The sequence below is a fragment of the Pelodiscus sinensis genome, chromosome 19 (assembly GCF_052426305.1).
Source record: "Pelodiscus sinensis isolate ZL-2025 chromosome 19, ASM5242630v1, whole genome shotgun sequence".
In the NCBI taxonomy this organism is placed as follows: domain Eukaryota; kingdom Metazoa; phylum Chordata; order Testudines; family Trionychidae; genus Pelodiscus; species Pelodiscus sinensis.
In genome coordinates this window covers 23,546,015-23,565,518 of record NC_143070.1, presented here as the reverse complement: position 1 = coordinate 23,565,518, position 19,504 = coordinate 23,546,015, and the positions used below count along the sequence as shown (strand labels likewise).

The 19,504-nt window shown below is 53.3% G+C and overlaps 2 non-coding genes across 2 annotated transcripts; both read right to left on the bottom strand.

Moving 5' to 3' along the window:
• Window positions 1–7,316: 7,316 nt before the first annotated feature.
• On the bottom strand, window positions 7,317–7,398 carry TRNAS-GCU (transfer RNA serine (anticodon GCU)). The gene has a single exon. It is a non-coding gene; the product is annotated as a tRNA-Ser (tRNA).
• An 11,207-nt stretch (window positions 7,399–18,605) lies between these two features.
• On the bottom strand, window positions 18,606–18,678 carry TRNAI-GAU (transfer RNA isoleucine (anticodon GAU)). Its single transcript has one exon. It is a non-coding gene; the product is annotated as a tRNA-Ile (tRNA).
• Window positions 18,679–19,504: the final 826 nt, after the last annotated feature.

The window sequence follows — 19,504 nt, the reverse complement described above, 5'->3', positions numbered from 1 at the left end:
CAAAAGTCAGAGGGCAACCACCAAACCTGCTAAGGGTGTCACTCCCTGCCAGCGGTCCCAACACACGGGAGCATGAGACAAACGGCTGTCCGGCGAGACCCCTTTAAGCACATGTCTGAACGGAGCTCCAGTCCTGCCCCCAGAAAGGTCTGGTGGCCTTTGCCCTCTTCAAAATGGTTTCGGGCTTCTGCTTTTCTGAAAAAGCGCGCCGCCAATCTAGACGCGCTTTTCCAGAAAAGCACATTGTTATAACGATAACTCCAGGACCAATCTAGACGCACTTTTCTGGAAATACTTTTAACGGAAAACCTTTTGGAACTGGGATCTAGCAGGCTGCTTCTGATTGCTCTAGAGGGGAGGCTCTTTGGCTGTACTTGTGGCTAGAAGCTACTCTGCATCCAGCACACAGAAGGAGACTGTGAGTAACTGGGCATCGTTGGGAAAATGCTGCCTGAGCCAGACCTCAGAGATTCAGACTAACTCTGGGTTCAAAGAGAGGCCAGTTCAGTGAAGCAGAGCTGCTGCACAGCTGGGACCCACATACACACTACCTACAGAGAATCTCCATTACAGCTGCAGTTCTTCAAGCGCCCGTGCAAGCAAGAGTCTGGGGCTCTGAGTCCAGCAGTGTGCACACTCTGGGGTGGGATAAATATTGGCAGTGCAAATGGCAGCTAGATAAGTTCCTTTTACTTCTGTGTGCTTTGTTAATTGATGTTATTCACTGTTAATTTGTTAAATCCTGTTTCTTTAAGTTAAGTAAAGGTTGTTCATTCTAATACAATCTATTAGATGTATATTATTTATGATTTGTAATTGTTGTTCTGGAGTTAGATCCAGGTTATTGTTGGAATAAGTTTATTCCTGGAGGTTCCCAAGGCACACCAGTAAGTGTGTTACAGGGGCAGCCAGGTGGAGGCACTGCCATTATAAGTTCTTTATGAGCAAGGGACAGCAGCAAGGGGCTGGATAGGGTTTCCCCAACTAAGCAACATCACCACTGGAGTACTCAGGATCTCCTTTTATGTTAAAACCATTAGGTGCCCAGGCACACCTGTGAGTGTGACGTGCTCCCGAGTAACCTGGGGAGGGAAAAGGGGGTTAAACACTCATTAAACAAGGGTTAAGGGGCATTTTGGAATAGTTCACTATTTCAGAATTTGGCAGTACAAACAGTGCCAAATTACAAAATAAGCTCTTTTGAAATAGCATCGAAATAAGCTACACAATTTGCTTAGGCTGTGTCTATACTGGCCACTTATTACGGAAAATCAGCCACTTTTCCGGAATATCTTGCCAGCTGTTTACACTGGCCCCTTGGATTTCCAGAAAAGCACTGATGATCTACCGTAAGAAATCAGCCGCTTTTCCGGAAATATTATGCTGCTCCCTCTCGGGCAAAAGTCCTTTTTCCGGAAAACTGTTCTGGAAAAGGGCCAGTGTAGACAGCACATTAGTGTTTTCCGCAAAAAAGCCCCAATCGCAAAAATGACGATCGGGGCTTTTTTGTGGAAAAGCGCGTCTAGATTGGCACGGATGCTTTTCCGGAAAAAGTGCTTTTCCGGAAAAGCATCCTGCCAATGTAGACGTGCTTTTTCGGGAAATACTTATAACGGAAAACTGTTCCGTTTTTAGCATTTCCGGAAAATCATGCCAGTGTAGACGTAGCCTTAGTGCATATTGCGTAGGTTATTTTAAGCTAAGAGTCCTGTGCAGATGCACCCAAAATGTTTACAGGAGATCTGCAATATGGTCAAGAAATGTGTGTTTAAAATAGTGCTTTTAATTTTACATAACACAAACCTATAACACAAACATAACCGCACTCCCTTTCGTGATTCAGAAACTCCTCAGATACAAGGTAAAAAAGAGGGGCAACAGGCTGTTAATGTTGCACTATACAAGAGACACTTGCCAAAGGCTAAAGTGTTGCATGTCATTCCTGGACTCTTGTAGCAGGAGGTCACAGCCACATTCCACCACAGAGAAATCCTGACGGGCCCACTGTACTGAACAGCAACGGAGCTGGTTGTCTTGCTGGAGCTTTTGCTTGTTTTGCAAGGTATTTACAGGGCCCAAGGTCACCTCTTCCAAATGCTCGTTGAGGTAGAGCTGGAAGGGGTTGTATATTGGGTTGTAGATATAGATCTTGTTGTTATGGTAACTGAGTAGGTCACTGGGGTCAGCCCAGCTAGTCTGGGCTTGTTCTAGTGAGTTCTGTGCTATTCAATAAAATGGACACTTGCACCTACTCCAGCTCTCTGCCTTTCCACTGATTTCTTCCTATGCTGTGAAACTCCCCATGACATAACAGAAGGAAACTGTTGTTTGTTTATTTGTTTCAACAGAGTAGAAAAATACTGAGTTAGAAAAACAGCCGGTTCCTAGATGGCTGAGAATCAGCTGAGCCACGTCCTCCATCCCCAAGGGGTTTTAACTCTCCTCGGTTCAAACACGTCCTGAGGCCAGACTGAACGGTGAATACACCATCACTGGGACCGGAGTGTGGGCTGCCCCTTTTCCTCCAGTGTCTCTCGCGAGAACACTCCATTGGCTACAGTTGTGTGAGGAGATCTTCTCTAATAAGCAGTGACATTGGTACTTGGTGGTGGTGTCCAGGGGTCATTCTGAAAGGCTGCAGGCACCATTTCACCCTTTTGTTCTTCACTGTGGGTATGTCTACATGGCAGGGCTAAACCCAAAAGCCGAGTGGCTCAGCCTGCAGGGACTCTCACACCTGCAGACTCCCCCGAGCTTCTGGGAATCGGGTGGGTCTGACATCTCTGTGTGTCTGTAACTGGCCATTGAACATGGCCCTGCTTGGGCCTTTCTCCCCTTGAGAACAAACCTTTAGGCTCAGACACTGACAGGCGGGGGCAGCGCAACATTTTGTGTGTGATACAAACCCGGCCACGTGCTGCCCCTCTGGGGCCAGGAGAACAGTCTGTGCCTGGGAGCAGGGTTCGAAGGTGCATCTCCCTGCCCCAGGCCTAGAGCTGATGGGGAGCCGGGATGCAGCCCAGCCCTGGGACCAGCAGCCTCTCTGTCAGGAGAGAGAAATGGTGTTTGCAGGGAGGCTGCCCCAGGCCTTCCCCCGCCCCCCTCCGCTCACACAAGCAGCAGAGCTCCAAGGCACAGCCCCTGCACCTGTCACCTCAGGCCAGCTGCCCTGAGCCCTTGCTCTAGGGCCTGAGACACCTGCTCTCACCGCGGACTGGGGGAGAGTAGCCCAACCAGAACTTTAGGGTTTTGCCGGAGGCAAAGGCAGCACTAGGAGGGGCCCAGGGAGGTCTGAGCTCAGGGGACAGGAGGAGGAGCCCTGAGTGCTGACGTGATACTGGTGGCCTGGCTGGCCCTGCTCTCTCTGGGCACCTTTCCCCTCAGGTGGCTTCCAGGTGCTCAGCCCTTATTGCTTCCCCACAGCCACTGGGTTTCCCAGAACTCCCCCCTCTCTTCCCCTGGCTTCCTCAGCCCCCGGCCCCACTGCCCTTCCTGCCTGGTAGACACTGCATGTTCCAGGCCATTTGCTGTGGGTCTGAGCCTCCATGGTGCTTCCGAAGGGCTGCCTGAGGGAACGGGGGCTGCGTGGCCTGAGGGAGAAGGGGTCAGACTTGTGATCAGAAGCCTGAGGGTTTGAGTTCCATGGCAGTGGCTTTGCTGTGCCTGTGGCCCTGCCATCTTCAGCCTGGAAACCTCCTCTTGGCTCCAGCTGGGCTCTGAAAAGGAGTCGCTGGGCAGGTAGTTTGCTCCCACTGGAGCCTTTGCCAGAGAGAGAAGGGGGTGGCCAGGTCAGAGTGTGGGGCAGTTTCTCTCTCCTAAATGGGCCCCTGGGCTTGAGAGGGCTTATTCAATAGTACATCTGGACCCTGGGGGTGTGTCTGCTTCTCACTTGTGGGGGAGAAGCCTCTTGAGACATCTTCTGCCCCCCGACCACACTGAGCCCCTGGAGTGGGAGGGTGAGGGGGCCAGGCCCTGCTTTCCTGCCACCTTCTCACACTGGTCACAGAGTGTCAGCAGCCGCCCGCATGCTGGTGGGTGGGGGGTACTTGGCTCTGTGGCCCAGGCTGCAGGAGTTTGAAGCTCCCTGTTGTTTGCTCATGGCCAAGGCACCTGCCAGGCCCAGGGGAGGTGAGTGATGCGGCACCAAGTGGTGCTGGGCTGAATGTGGCTGCTCCTCCCTCACTCTGGTCAGTCTCTGGAGGAAGCAGAGAAGCTGCCTGGGCCTGGCCATGCAAATGTCGGCAAATGACACTGGCTGCTGCTTCTGACAGGTGCCACGTGGAGGAACATGAGAAATCTGGAGACAAGGCAAAGGAGACATAATTGCAGCCACAGCACTGAGTTCTGTGCCCCCCAGCTAGGGGCAGGAGGGTCTTGCCCAAAGGCTTTTTCCTCTGGCAGGGTCCTGTCTGCATTCAGAGTCCCTGAGACCAGGGTCCCTGCAGGCCCCAGAGAGCTCTGTTTGGCATCTCTCTGGCTCTGGTCAGTCAGCACCAGCAAGGAGAGTTCAAAGTCTGCACCAGGAGGCCCTCCCAGGACAGGAACCCTGCAGCCAAGAGTATTTCTGGGGCAGGAACTGAGAGAGGGTTTCATGGCTCCTGGGAGGAGGCTGACACAGTAGAACAGGCTCTTGGCTTAAGCGGCCTCCTGCCCTTGCTTCTCTCTTGTTAATTCTGTGCCCTCAGGATGGGACCAAATCAAGGGGGTGGGGGCAGGACCCCCACTTGGGGTCTCCAACCCAAACCCTGAGACCCAGGGGTTTGCAATCTAGATGATCAATGTTTGCTGCATTTCTCCCTCCCCGTAACACTGCCCAACCTCAAGGCCAACTCTACAGTCCCAGTGGCTGGGGGAGACGTGCATGTTAGAGCCTCAGCCCACGGAGCTGCAGTTTTCTGTGCCCAGGGAGCTAGATACCGCCAGGCTGGGTAGGCTGGAGGGAAATGGGGAATGGCTGCACTTTGGATTCAATGGTGTTGTCTGGGACCATAAAATCCATTTTACAAAACTGACCCAGGAGGCCACTATGGCTTAACTTTCTAATGTGCCTCCCTACTAAACAGGAGATCCGGGGTTCAACTCCCCTGTGTGAGGGAGTTTGGTTTGTGTTTGGTTTAATTGTTCTACCTCATTTACATTAATGTTATGATGGTGTGTAGGTCAGTAATTCGGGCCACTAAGTGGAGTCAGTGACCCGTGACCTATGGATCCATGTTGGATCCCCTCAGGCACTGGCAGCTCAGAGACCGGTCGGAACCGGATTTTCCCACCAAGCGGCACGAGGGTTCCATTCTCCTCAGACTGGTCCCGCCCTGGCAGCTTTATAAGGGCTGAGTCACCTCAGCCTCAGGGCTGCCCCCCTCTTGGCAGCAGCATCCAGGTCCCTCTGCTCTGCCCTCTGACAAGGAGTGACAATCCCAGCAGCACCTGCGGGGGAGAGAAGGGTTATACCGTCCTCACCCACCCACACACCCTGCCTGTAGCACCCACAGCCTGAGAAACCCCTTCACCCCCCCACCTGTCTGAGGCAGGGCCTGTGGGACTCCCCAGGGCTCCTCCCCAAAGGCCCCAAATCAGCCTGAGGTTAGAAGGTCCTGGGCACCCCAATGCCACTGCCAAGTCCTCAAGAGAAAGGGGTTATTCTTACCATTATAACACACTGAGCCACAAGGTTTGATTTTGTGGGTCTGGGGTTCAAGCCCTTATTTGTGCTGCCACTATGACCAGTTTGCTTTGTTTCCTGTATCTGAGTCAGGTTATCTCATCAGTTCTTCCTTTTTTGTAATTAATCCCGAAATAACATGTTACCAGGTTTGCACCTGTATATCCCCTCTTCTTCCTTTATTGCACCCACCCTGGAGGGAGGGAAGGATCCACTTCAGTGATTAATTCACAGGAGATAGACCCCAATGGGGGAGCCCATCCTGGACTTCCGACAAGGGCACCAAGCTGCATTTGTAACTGTGTTTGCTAACTATGCCCTTGGGATACCAGTGTCTGTGCAGAGCTCTGCACAAGGGGGTCCTCACCCTCTACTAATCAAACTACAAACATTTATTTATAGAAGTGGAAACTGAGACAGGGCTGGTTGGCTCAATGGGTCTGATTCACTCTTGTGCTGGCAAAGGAACCAAGTTTGTGACTCCCCTAGTCAGCGGCTGCAGGGTCTGGTGCACAAATGGACACAGTCTGGGGAAATCCTGAGGTCCAGGTGTAGTTGCCACCCCATGTCAATGGCCCTGTGGGGCTTTTCATGAGTCAGCCCCTCCCCCCCACCCCGAAAATAAATCATGACATTAGCCCCCATGTTATCATAGAATCATAGAATAATAGGACTGGAAGGGACCTCAAGAGGTCATCGAGTCCAGCCCCCCGCCCTCAAGGCAGGACCACGCTCCGTCTACAACATCACTTGTGGATCCATGTTGAATCCCCTCAGGCACTGGCCGCTCACGAACCAAACATCACTTGTCTTCAGCAGGGGAGGCGGGAGCAGAAAGTGGGAAGGGCGGGCAGGGGAAGGGTGTTTGTGCGGTGGTGGTGGGGGAGGCACAGAGGGGAAATACAGAAGGCCCTTGTGGGGGCACCCAGGGGAGATTCTCCCAGGTGTCCTTGTCTGGAACTCTCCCTTAGGGCCTCTCAGATGCACAAGCCCCTGGAAGGACCTGCTGGATGGCAGCCGTGTGTTGCTGCTGAAGGGCCTTTTGCGGAAAAGGGATGCAGATTAGACACAGCGCAATTGCAAATGAAGCGGGGATTTAAATCTCTCCCGCTTCATTTGCATGAACATGGCTGCTGCTTTTTTCCAGCTCGGGGCTTTGCCGGCAAAAAGCGCCAGTCTAGACAGGGATCTTTTGGAAAATAAAACCTTTTCCAAAAGCTCCCTTATTCTTAGCAATGTGGCCCCCTTAGCAGCCTCTGATGTTCCCTGCGTGAGCCCCAGAACCAGCCCTGAGTGACAGGGGCAGAGAGAGCAGCTCACACATGCTAAGGGGCAGGACATGAGCCTGCAAGGCAGCAGTGACATCACAAGGAACTTTTGCAGCACCTCAGCTCATTGGCTGGGAGGCAGTGACCTCATAGAGGACCCCTTGTGACAGCCAGCTGGTACAGGGGCAATCTCAGAGACCTCCATGGCCTCGCTGTCTGGAATCTCCTTTGTGAGGTTTCCCCTTGAGGGCAGAAGGGATTGAGGGTCCCATTTGGGAGTGTCTCTGTGGAGATTTCCCTCCGTTGCAGTGGGGGGGGGGGGGGGGGGGACAGGCAGGGCTGCCACTAAACCTCTGGGAGAGGCAAGAGAGAAGACTACTAACACCCGATGAGGATGGGATTCGAACCCATGCATGCCGAGCACAATGGATTAGCAGCCCATCGCCTTAACCACTCGGCCACCTCACCTGAGCTGGTAGGCTTTGCTTCAAATCACCTGAAGTCAGCACTTCAGGGAACCTTTCTGCCACTTGCTGACTGGCCAAGGACACCCAGGGTGGGAAGGTTTTGGCTTTTCACAATGTTCCCTGGGCTGTTGTACAAAGCTGGTAACAAACCCAAACACCCCCTGGCTACATCTACCTTGCAAACTTCTTGCGCAAGAACTGTTTTGTGCAAGAGTTCTTGTGCAAAAGGTCTTGCGCAACAGTGTGTCCACACTGCCATGTGCTGTTGCACAAGAGAAGTGCTTTTCTGCAAGAGCACCCATGGCAGTGTGGACGCTCTCCTGCGCAGGAAAGCTCTAAAGGGCATTTTAGATACATAGCTTTCTTGAGCAAGAAACCCCTGTTGCCCATCCACACTGACTCCTTGTGGATGAGTTCTTGCACAAGAGGGCTTATTCCTCATGGCGAGAGCAATAACTTCTGTGCAAGAAGCCCTGTTATCTGATGCTGTACTACAAATTTACTTACACAAGAACGTGCCTGCAGTGTAGACGCTCAGCAAGTTTTTACACAAGAGCAGTTGTGCAAAAAGCCTGCAGTATAGACGTAGCCCTGCAGTGTAGACACAGCCTGAGAGAGACAAGGAAAGGAAATGGCCAGAGCCTCCCCCCATCAGGCTGGCCCTCAACAGGACGGGCACGTCTACACAGCACCCTCACCTCGAAGTGAGCTGTGCAATGTGAGCAGCTGCCCGGGACCCTAGGGGAAGGTCTGTGGGGAGTTTCCAAGGCAACAACAACTACAAAGTTTCATAATCTACACTCATGTGACTGTGATTTATTCCTCCACTAGCAAGTGTCTCTGAAGGGATGAGAAATGCAGGGCCCAGGTACAGGGAGCCGGGTCACATTCTCCTGCCTGAGTCTCAGTCTTGGCTGAAGCCTGGCGACAGAGAGAAGAGGCCAATGCAAACAGCCCCATGGCAGCGAGGGAGTCAGTACGTGGTTGGGTGGAGCAGGGAGCTGGGGGCAGAGTTCAGCTCTAACTCACTAGGGGTGCGTCCCATACTTCAAAATAATCAATGCGCCTATTTTGAAATAGCTTATTTTGTAATTTGGGGCTGGCTACACAGCACCTAGTTCCAAATAAATCGCTATTCCAAAACATCCCTCCCTCCTCCTGCCATGGAGGGACGTCAGAATAGTGAGCCCGTTATAGCTTGAAACAAGGGGCTTGCTCTTAAGATACGTCTGTGTGATATGAGCACCACGTCCCCTAAACCTCCAAGCTAGCCAGCCCATGGGTGTCAGTCTCACAAGTGGCCCTTTCAGAAAGGAGCTTTGGGCAGCTGCAGGGATGTTGTGGGCTCTGGAACATGGTGGGTGAGGCAGCAGGGCTGTTTGCAGGCAGGGGAATTAGCTTAAGTGGTACAGTACTCGCTTAGTTCTTATCTTTTAATTTCAGTGGCCCCCTCCCTCTTCCTACCTCCTCTCCCAAAAGAGACAGACCTGGCTCCTCTTTCTTTTCCCCCAGCAATTGCCATGCTGCAAAGCAGAGAGTGGCCATATCAACCCCAGCAGTCCATCAGGCTCTGTGGTGCAATAGAAAGCATGTTGGACTTTTAAGGTGTCAGGATTAATGTAAGCCCAGTTAGACATTCAAAGGTTGTGGGTTCAAGTCCCACCAGAGTCACTTTAGCTGCTTCCTCCTTTCCAGGATGTGGCTTTTACAGACCAGTCAATCCTTAGGCTGACACTGGGGTAGGCTGGCATCCAGGCAATTCCCAGCAAACCCAGTGAGGGCGGAGGGAAGGGCTGGTCCTTGGGGTTGGGGCTGGTGGTTGTTCTGAAAGGCTGCAGGTGCTTTTAGACTGTTTTGTCCCTCCCTGTCTCCTACCAGTGCTGAGCAACACTCAGGCTATGTCTGCACTGCACTGTCCTTCTGGAAAAACCTACGCAAATTTCGAAACCCAATGGCTGTGTCTACATTGGCACTCTTTTCCGTAAAAGGGATGCTAATGAGACAGTTCGGAATTGCAAATGCCACGGGGATTTAAATTTTCCCCGCGGCATTTGCATGAATATGGCTGCCGCTTTTTTCCAGCTTGGGGCTTTGCCAGAAAAAAGCACCAGTGTAGACAGGGATCTTTCAGAAAATAAACCTTTTCCGGAAGATCCCTTATTCCTCTTAAAAACAGGACCTTATTGCTGCTCCCCTGGGTGCCCAGGTATGTGCAGGTGCTGCTGACCAGCCTGTACCTAGGATGAGCCCAACTCCCATGTGACAAAGGGGGTGTGACATCAGCTGATAATGCCCCTGGGTGCCAGCCTGGGGAAGCCATGACTTGGAGCCAGCTACAGATACCCATGGAAAGCTGATTTTCAGAGTGGTATGATCAGCCCTTCCTGTGTATCTGGCTTCTTCAAAGGGGCTTAATAAGGAGCTAAAAGCCAAGGAAGGGACATTTAGAAGGGTGAATTTCTGTCCCTGGCACTATTTTCTGTGTGCCCCGGTGGCCTAATGGACAAGGTACTGGTTTCCTCTCATTAACAAATTATTTGCCTTCCTTGGCTCTCTGAGACATTTGGCAAGGATGATCCATGGTGGCTGTCTCTCTCTCTCTATAAAAACTGTTCAGACCCCTCTCTAGCAAATACAGGCGTTTGCGCTAAAAGCCCATGTATTCACAGGCAGAACAAAGGGGCATTTTTTGCACTTGAAGGCCCAGGAGTGACAGCGAGAGAGAGGTGCCTGTAGCAGAGCAGGGTCTGTCTGGAGACAAAGCGGTGCCTGAGGATGAGAAGGCCAATGAGAGGCAGAGACTCCAGAGCAGTGGGGGTGGCTAGTGATCTGGTCTGGCAAACTGACAGAAAATCCCCAGGCCCTGAGCATGGTGCGGGTGAGGCCCATGGGGCAGTTTGCCTGGTGGGGTTTGGGGGGTGGAGAAGCTGTGAAGCTCTGTGAGTGGATAAAGTCCCTGGCTGAGCTGCGCCACCTGCCATATGTGTGACTCAAACTGTCCCTCGTCCCCTTTTATGTGTCTGTTGCGCTTCCAGCTTATTTCCACAGGCATGTTCATCTGGCAAAGACCCCCCCCCCAGGGATCTTGTATCTTCCTTTGTGCAGCTCAGCCACAGACACAGCAGAAGGGTTTTCCTGCAGCCACCGGCCCCAGCCCCTCTCTCCAGAGAACTGCAGCCCCTCGGACCAGGCATCTGCTCCCAGCATTCAGGAGGCACCAGACCGAGAAGAAACCATCTGACACGGTGCTGCCAGGGAGGGGCCTCTCTGCTAGTCGCTGTTCCTGTTCCAGGAGTGGAGCGAGTTTTGTCCTGGGCACCAATATCGAGGACTCCAGACATGAGGGATGCCAGCGCACTAGCCCAGGCCGGGACGGCAGTGATGGTTTTACACATGCAGGGAAATGCCCCAGCTTCTCCCCCTCACAGAGTTGCTGCCTCTCCGAGAGGGAGATGAACTGCAGGTGCAGGACAGCTCCCTGCTAGCAGGGACAGCAGCCAAGGCACCAAATATCGCTGGGTCTGCAGCCAGTGTTGGGAACTGGGCAGGGAACAGGAGGCTTTTGTGTCACACACGTCTCAGGTAGGACGGACCCTCACTGAGCCCAGACTGTGACTGGTCCTAGCCAGGAATGTGTCCGGGGCAGGTTTGTGACACTCTCAGGCCGTGTCTACACTGGGCGTAAGAGCGATGCTGCCACGGTCGATGTTCCGGGCTCTAGGGAAGACCGGATGATTGGAACTGAGCTGTGCAGAGTCTTGTAAAGGGAACCACAACTTCTCTGGATAGTTGCTGAGTTTTAGATGAGGGTTTATCAGAAGGGATGTTGTGGGCTCTGGAACAAGGTGGGTGGGGCAGAAAAACTCTTTACAGCAGGGGAATTAGCTCAAGTGGTAGAGCGCTTGCTTCGTATGTGAGAGGCAGTGGGATCAATACCCACATTCTCCAGTGACAGGTGTTTGCTGCTTCCTCTTTTCCACAGGTAGAGCCAGCCAGGAGCTAAGTGCTTCCTTAGGCCTCCTTTCCTCTTCCATAAGGCAACGGGCTGGTTTCCGCAGTGCTGGGGGTGTCCCTTTTGCCTCACAGGGAGCAGTTTAGAGTTTACTTCCCAGTGGTCCCGCGTCCCTCCTTTATCTCTGCTGTTACATCCCCTGCTCTCTCCCATTTCTAACCCATCTCCCGGCTTTCCATGTTATTCACCTACCTGGGGGCTTTGGGCACCTGCCCCCCAGCAAACCTACTTGAAAGCCTCCTCACCAGTCTGCATCCAAATACTCTTCCCTTCCTCAACATTTGAACTCCATCCCTGCTGAACAGCCCTTCCTGCAACAGCATGAAGGAGGCCAAAGCCCCCTGCCCACGGAGCTGTAGCTTTCTGTGCCCAGGGGGCCAGACCCCACCAGGGCTGGAAGACAGGAGGGAAATGGGGAATGGCTGCACTTTGGGAATCAAAGGTGTTGTCTGGAAATATAAAGAACCATTGTAAAGAGGTTTTGGAGGAAGGCACCATGGCTTTGCTGGCTAAAGCATCTGCCTCATAAACAGGAGATCCTGGGTTTAACTCCCAGTGAGGATTTATTGCAGCATGTGCTGGCATTTTCCTATGTCCTTCTGGGGCACAGAAGAGACCTCCCGTGGCCACCCATGGAACTGCTGGTTCAGGAAAAGGCTGACTGGGGAGGAGTGTTGGGCAGAAGGAAACCACAAGCCTGGAGCAGGTGCAGAGGTTGCTGTGACTGACACTGGCAAGGCAGGGCTCTGACTGCAATTGCTGGGACAGGAGAGCCAGCACCACACGCCCTTGTGATTCCCTGGGGGTATCAGCACCTAGAGAGCCTGAGAGTGCAACCTCTGCAGCTCCTGTAGCCATGGAGAGTCAGGGTATGTGGGAGTCAGTTGCTTCTCATCTGTGGTTTCCTTCTTTCCAACACTCCTTTCCAATCAGCCTTTTCCTGAACCTGCAGTTCCATGGGTGACCGGAGAGGCCTCTTCCGTGTTCCAGAAGGGTGTTGGAAAATGTGAGCAAAGGCTGCAACAAGGCAACTCCAGAAATTGAACCCAGGATACACTGTTGATTACACAAGTGTTCAGCCTGCCAAGCCATGGTGCCCTACTCAAGCCCATTTGTAAAGCATTCTATGTATGGTCCCAGATAACACCATTCCCTCACAAAGTTCAGCCATTCCCCATTTCCCTCCTGCCTTCCCACCCTGGGGGTGTCTGGCTCCCTGGGCACAGAAGGCTACAGCTCAGTGGGCAGAGGCTCTGACATGCACATCTCCCCCAGCCGCTGGGACTGTGGAGTTGCCTTTGAGGTTTTGCAAGGTTTGGGGAGGGCAAAATGCAGCAAACATTGATTATCTGGCTTGTAAACCCCTTGGTCTTAGGGTTTAGGTTGGAGTCCCCAGGTGGGGGCCCGGCCTCCTTCAGTTTGGTCCCTTCCTGAGGGCACAAAATTAACAACAGAGAATTCCTTTGCCCTGCAGCAATCTCTGTTGGCCAAAGGCTTAGCAACCGAATATTTGCCCAAGTTTAAGTGCAGCAGCAGAAGAGATTGTTACATGTGTTTCTGGTTCGAAGCCAGGCAGAAACACAGGGTCTTCTCTTATTGCGGTTCCCGTTGGTGCCCACAAGGCAGTGCCAGGGCCTGCCCCCTGGTTAAGGGATGGGTGGCCTGTGTGCTGCCTTTCAGGAGCATGTGGGAAAGCTAAACAGGTTAGGCTGGGATGGGAGGAGGCAGGGTTGGGGCTGAGACTTCTCAGCAGTCCCTTGCCTGGGACCAGGTCATTGCAGCCACTCAGTCCAGGGCCCACCCTGGAAGTGCCACTACTGCAGCTGTGCACCTTTGGGGCAGTGTGGCTGGTGCTTTTACCGCACGGGGACACAAAACTACTTAATGTCCCGCCTCATGCCCAGACCCCAGCCACCCAATTCCCCTCACTTTCTTACCACCCAGCACCCCCAGCTTCCTTTTACACCTTCCCTTGTTCCTGCTCCCCCACCCTCTTCCTTCATCCATGTTCCTTCTGCTCCCTCTCTCCTGGCCACACACGGCTCCTTGGCGCTTCTCAAGCCAGGCCCAGCAAGGAGCCACCAGAACAGGAACCAGCCCTTGGAGCTCAGCTTGCACCGGATCTGGTAATTTCCCACCACATCTCACCTGAGAAGAGATGACTTGTTCCCCTTCCTTCTGACCTTACGTCTCCGCTCCCTTCAAAGATCTCCGCTGCCTTGGGACCCGCCTCCTCAGGGCACTGCCCCTCTGCCACTGGGTTGGGAGTGGGAGACTCCACAGTCTCTGCACTTGGGCTGAGAAGTTGATGACGTTAGTCAGCCCGATGGCCAGCCGGATCCATTCGGTAGCGCTGCCCAAGAGGGAGCTTTACAAGTGCCCAGTGTCCATTGGTATTTTCTGGGGCTCTGTGTAGGGGATTGGGCTTGGCCATCTTTTCCATGGGAAATGCCTCTTCTTTGGAACAGTAGCTTCCATGAGTTCATGGAACTTCTTCTCAGCTTGGGAAAGGGGCAATGGGACAGAGTTTTATGTACTGATGACAGGGTGCAGAAAGCAAATATAAATTTTTTTCTCCTACTCAAGATCCCAGGTGATAGAATGAAACTGTTAAGTAACCAAGTTAAAAAGGAGGCATTTTTGTGCCCAGTGGAACTCCTTGCCAGAGGATGTTGTGAAGGTGAAATCTACAAGAAAGTCCAAAACAGAACTGGATCATTTAATGCAGGAAAGGTCAATCAATGGCATTTAACCAGGATGGACAGGGCAGGTGTCCCTAGCTGGTGTATTCTAGAAGCTGGGAATGGGCGACAGGTGGCATCACTAAACAATTGTCTGTCTTGAGGATTCCCACGGGGCAATGAAATTGGCTGCTGTCGTGAGACAGGATCCTGGGCTAGTTGGGCAACTGGCATGGCCCAGTCTGGCTGTTCTGATGTTTTGTTTGGTTTCTGCTCTTCTCCCCTCTGGACAATGGAAAACAGACCGCATCCTGAAGGGGACAGAAAGTGGCCTGTAAAAGGCTAGTGTAGGTAAGGAAAGAGCCATGTTCCTGTGTCCCTGGTGGCCTAGTGCTTAGGATTGAATGCTATTATTGCTGGGGCCTGGGTTTGATTCCCAGTCAGGGAAAGGAGCCTTGCTTTCCACATGACAGCTGTCCACTCATTCATCTTATCTCATTGTTACAGCAGCTGTGACTCAAAAGGTTCACTTAAGGCCCCTTTCCCACTGGGAACCGCTCCCAGAGCTGCACTTTTCCATGGTATTAATGGAGGAGGTGGGGGTCTGGGATGCAGACAGGAGCTTGGGGCAGAGGACGGGAGTGCAGGATCTGGGAGGGGTGGGCGTTCAGGGAGGCAGAGGGTTTGGTTTCTGTGGGGTACCAGTGGGTTGAGGGAAGGGAGGGGCTGGGGTGCCAGAGGCAGGCTCTGGCTGGGAGACTTACCTGGCTCACTCACAGCCAGCAGCCCAGCACATTTCTCAGGCAGCCTGTCCTGCCCCCGCACAGGGTGCAGGGGCCACGAGGGTCAGTGAATAAGAGCCTGAGTGGAGGGGGGATGGTGCTTCACGTGGCCAGAAACCAGCCAGTGGAATTGTGCCGGGAGCAGGGACACTAACAGCTTCACTCAGCTCTCAGGGTTCATCTACACAGTGCGCTTGTTTTTCAATAGCTTGTTTCAAAGTAGCACATCCACACTGCAGGGTAGTCTCGACTTAGAACCCCAGCAGAACCAGAGTAATCCAATAAACCCTGCACCACCACATCGTGTACTGAAAAGGTCATTTATTTTCAGAAAGGCGACACCATCTTTGGAATTTTTTATCCATATTCTCATTCTGGATGGTGAATGCACCAGGCTCTCTCCATTCTGACACACTGTAGTGCCTTAAACCTCACTGTCAGCAGTGGGGATATTTAAAAGCCACCACCAGCTCTGCTTTCACCAGCCAATAACACCCCCCCACACACAATATCCCCCATACTTTAGACCTACTGAACAGCTACAGGGCTTCCAATGGGGTTATAGAAAAACCACATTGTCACATGGGACCTTTCCAGGGCAGCAACAGGATCCATGAGCACAGACAAAGGCACGTAAATGCAAGTGTGAAGGGACTCAAACCCTCAATGTTCTGAGCCGAAGTCATACGCATTATCCATTAGGCCACACAGTCTTGATTTGCCAAGGATTGGACTTCTTGCAATGTGTGGGTAGGGAAAAGTCTCCCCAGTCCAGTGGTCCCCAACATTTTGGGGCTGCCGGGCGCCTGGGGGTAGGGCCGCTCACGCACCGTGCATCCAGGGGCGGGGTCACTCACAGGCCACGAGCCTGGGGCCGGGGCCAAGTATGCGCCACGCACCCGGGGCTGGCACCACCTTGTGCCAGGACCCCAGGGTCAGGTCCGGCACCAGCATGTGCCACGACCCCGGGGCAGAGGCTGCCCATGCGCCTGGGGCTGGCATCTGCTGCACACCCGGGGGTGGGGCCAGCCCGGATTGCTCCACGGGCGCACATAAATGGCTCAGCGGGCTCCATGGCACCCACGGGCACTGCATTGGGGACCACTGCCCTAGTCCATCAGGTTTTATTATTTTCCTTGTTTGTCGGTTTAGAAATCATGTCTGAGCTGGTGAATTATTTTTATTGTGTGTAACTAAGAATTGCAGCCCAGGGATTTTTCCTGAGTCTACGTTACTTCACAGAAGTGGTCCCCAACCATTTAAGGTTGCCGGGCACCAGATGGCATGGCCGTTCGCCCGCCAGGCACCAGAGGATCCCCCCCTCATAGCCGCATGCCTGGGACCAGTGCTCCCTCCAAGGGCTGCACGCTCGGGACCAGCACCCACCCCCAAAGCGCAGCGTGCCCGGGCCTAGTGCCCCCCCAAGTGCTGTGCACCCAGTGCGCAGGCGGCCAATCTGCGGCGCTCCCGGGGCCGGTGCTCACTGTGCACCACGTGCCCGGGGCCAGGTCAGCCCCGAGCACTTGGCGGGCGCACACAAATGCCCCCGTGGGCACCATACCGCCCGCGGGCACCGTGTTGGGGACCACTGACCTAGGCTATCTCCATACTGCATCTCTCTTCCCCAAAAGCTCATGCAAATGTAGCACAGATTAGCATATTGCCATGCTCATTTGCATAATTAATTGGGGTCTGTTTTTGCACAAGAGGCTTTTGCACAAAAAGGAGCTAGGTAGACTGGGGATCTCCCTGCCTCCTGCTTCCCCTACCTCTAGCCTGGCCCTGGGCCTCTTTCCTGCCAGCTCCTTGGGGCCTGGAGAAATGCAGGGGCCATTTCAGAGTCTGGTTGGGGGCAGCGACCTGTCCATGCCGTGATGGGGGAGGGGAGAGTGTCACACGGCTTCTACTAGAGCTGGTACTTAAGTAAAAACAAATAATAAACAAGCAGCTGGGATGGGGCAGCTGGAGGGAGCCGGGAGAGCAGAGGCAGCCTGAGCACTGAGAGCCCCAGGTGCCCACCAAAAACATCAGCTGTTTGTCCCATGCTGCAAGGGGCAGCACTCAGGGCTCTGAACTTTGCAACTGTCAGTGGGATTTTCCTAGCCTGGTTGTTGCAAAATGCTCCCGCTTTAGGTTTCTTGTCCTCAGGCTGGTGAAAAGAGATTTTTGTGCCTTCTGCTGGGTGTCTACCTTGCTGTAGCCTTTGCTCAAGTTTTCCTGTCCCCTTCTGGGACACAGAAGAGGCCTCCGCTGGCTGCCCATGGAAAAGCGGGTTCAGGAAAAGGCTGATTGGGGAGGAGCATTGGGAAGAAGGAAACCACAAGCCTGGAGCAGGTACAGAGGCTGGTGTGACTGGCACTGGCAAGGCAGGGCTCTGGCTGCAATTGCTGGGACAGGAGAGCCAGCACCATGTGATGCCCTGGGGATGTCAGTGCCCAGAGAACCTGCGAGGGATGCAAATGTAGACACTCAACATTGGAAATGAAGCTGGGATTTAAATATCCTGCACTTCATTTGCATATTTGCAGACCGGTGCAATTTCAAAATATTTATTTTGCAATACAAAATGCTGTTGAGATACGCTTATTGCGGGAGAAAACCCTTCGTCAGAAATAACCCTTAAACCTCATTTCATAAGGGGTAAGGGGGATTTTGAAAGAAGGCTGAATTTGCATTTCTGTCTTAAAAGAGGAATGACGTGTAGACAAACCCTCACATGGGGAGATGCAGAGATCAGCATTTTCCTGCCTCCCTCAGCTTGTCTGCTACTTTGCCCCCTTTCCTGCCTCCCTGCCTGAGCTGACACAATGGCTGAAAGGGACAGCAGCTGCTACTGGGTAAGGGGAGAAGATGGGCACCAAGACCCTGGAAACCACTTGGCCTTCAATACTGGCCACCCACCATTCACTCTGATGAGGCCATAATATCTGAAGGGGGAATTTTGGCTGACAGACTCCTCTGAGCTAGAATTCCAGCTCCCACAGCAATCAGCAGAAAGGGGCAGCCCAGTAGGGACTAGAAACCACTGCTCCAGGGGAGGTTTGAATTCACAACCTCAGCATGTCTCCTATACGCACTGCTTTATAAACACTGTGCCCTGATCCATTGCATCACTGGAGCAGACATTTGAGAGTTTTCTCCAAAGTCCTTACATTGAGAAAGTGAAGAAGCACAAACTAGAATTGAGCCAGAGGGGCAAGAAGATCAATATTCAAGGATTTACACAAACCAACAATTCCCCAGCAGGTCCCACTGAGATTTGAACTCAGCTTGTGAGATTCAAGCTTCTGATCCCTTCCCCTTATATTATGGGACCATTACACAGCTCTGTGCTTGAGATTCTCAGCTGGTAGCTGATACGCTGATCACCTTGTTTCTTCCATTCAGCTGTGTCACCTCTCCAGACCCTGCCCCATCTGTATGTGGGCTCATGGGAATGAGCTGGCTCCCTCTCCTGCAGAGGAAGGAGAAACGTTGCCATGTCCCTCCTGCTTAGCTGGCTGGCCCCAGGTAAGGTCACATGAGATTATCCAAACACATCCCCATCAGCCCACAGCCCTGTTCCATATCTAGGGCCAGCACTGGGTGGGCAGTGGTCAAGGAGGCAGCGACTCACAGGAAGAAGTCAGGGGCAGGGCTAATGAGATGATCTTGATTTGTCAATGCCAAGCTGTGGCCAAAAAGGGTGAGGTAAGGATCAAACCTACGAAGGATCCTGCCATCTGTTGGTACCTGCCAAAGCCTGGGTTTGAACCAGGGTTCTTTAGAATATCAGTCTAAAACTCTCTCCACTGAGCTACTTTGGCTGAGGGCTATGGAATTCTCTGGCCTGTAATTCTCTGTCTGGGATGTTTGGCAGCCGTGCTGCACACAGTGGACGTCGTCATGCCCTGCCCAGGAAGGCCAGACTGGCCTTTCCACAGCGCCCCTCCCCCACAGCCCAGAGCCAAGGTTCCCTCTAAGCCAGGCCTGGGCAATACAGGCCAGTGGGCTGGATCCAGCCCATGAAGCCACCCAACATGGCAGCAAGAAGCCTCAGGCAGATTCCCTGCTCGTCCTGCCCCCACGCACAGCTGAGAGAAGGGGCTGCTGGGCCCTTTGTGTCTCTCAGCTGTAGAGGAAAAGGCTTCAGGCCTGGTCCCTGCTCCCAGCTTGTTTGTGGCCAATGGGAGCTGCCTGCTTGAAGCCCTGGCCAGTCCCCACAAGCTCTTATTCACCCAGGCGTGTGACCTGTACCCCCTGCGCAGGGAAGGAGCTGCCTGAGAAATGTGCTTGGCTGTTGGGAGTGACTCCCAGTCAGAGCCTGCCTCTGGCACCCCAACCCCTCCCTTCCCTCAGCCCACTGGCCCTCCCTGTGATGGAAAAGGGCAAAGACCAGGCAGATTTCATTAATACAGATGAGGTTGGTTTTTCTGACTGGCAATTGAACCCACCCCAGAGCACTGAAAGTGCTGAATCCTAGCCACTAGACCACAAGGGAGATAAGTACCTGACGTGTATGCTCAGCTACACTAATTCTCAGGGCAGACACGTGGCCCTGCCCCTGTGCATCATGGGCGGTGCGCCTCCCTTTGCTACCTGGGCTGATGAAGCCCTACACAGGGCAGCCCTATAGCCAGGAACGTTTCCCAG